Below are 968 nucleotides of genomic sequence, written 5' to 3'. Positions count from 1 at the left end.
CTCCCCCCTCCTCCTTCCCTCCTGCTTCTTCGCTGACTTTTTATTTTCTCCCTTTTCTTTTCCTCACCACCATGGAGGGTTACTTATGCTTCATTTCAAGCAATCTTTGAGCCACGGGGTGGTGTGAGAATCCTTCTTAGTTTTTTTTTGGCTCAAAGCTTGCTTCCTGAGGTTTTTCTTGTGATAAGACTCTGAGTGACTTGTCAAGGAGGCAGCTGATGGGTGCTAACTGTGTGACAATCGATATCGCTTTGGGAACATTTGCAAGCCCCTTCCCCCAGAGCTGCTTGTTCTGTAGAAGAGCGGAAGATCTGGCTTGTGGCCAAACCGTTCCAGCTAAGTATGGAAGGCTGGGGGATGATACCATTGTATCTTGCGAAGGCAAGATGCAAGTTGGTGCCTCCCTGCTTCCTCTTATCTGCTGGCAAGGCCAGAAAGATAAGAACAAAGGAGGTTCCTGCTGAGATCCCAGAGCCAGAAGCTGCCACCGCAAGGAGAACTGACTCAACCACCTTGGATTTGAGCTGTCACTCCAAAGACAGCTGACTCGACCACTCTGAAAGCACTGAAAAGGGGCCATCATTGCCATGGTCGTCGTCGTCCTTCTCACCATCGTCGTCCTTCTCACCGTCGTCATTGGCAACAGGACAACTCTGCCTGACGACCCACCGCTACTGAAGATCAAAGACTGAACTACGAACCTCGCTGGATCCATGGTGGTGACTATCTCCCTCTTGCTGCCTATAATGACTCCTTGCTTCTTCTTTTCTATCTTTTCTATCGCCCTCCTTCCCTTCCCCCATTACCCTAATTCATAATAGTGTCCGTTCTCCCCTTCCCCATTTCCCCTGATTAAGATTTGTAATAAACTGGTTGGACCAACATTTGAACCGTTGCTTCTTAATCTCACGCCGGGTATATAGATAATAAAAGAACCTCCTCTCCCTCCTATAAATTGGAGCGAGACA

This window comes from Lagopus leucura, unplaced genomic scaffold, assembly GCF_019238085.1.
Source record: "Lagopus leucura isolate 7727_CA_CO unplaced genomic scaffold, USGS_WTPT01 31853-0_obj-0_obj, whole genome shotgun sequence".
NCBI lineage: Eukaryota > Metazoa > Chordata > Aves > Galliformes > Phasianidae > Lagopus > Lagopus leucura.
This window is presented reverse-complemented; position numbering follows the sequence as displayed.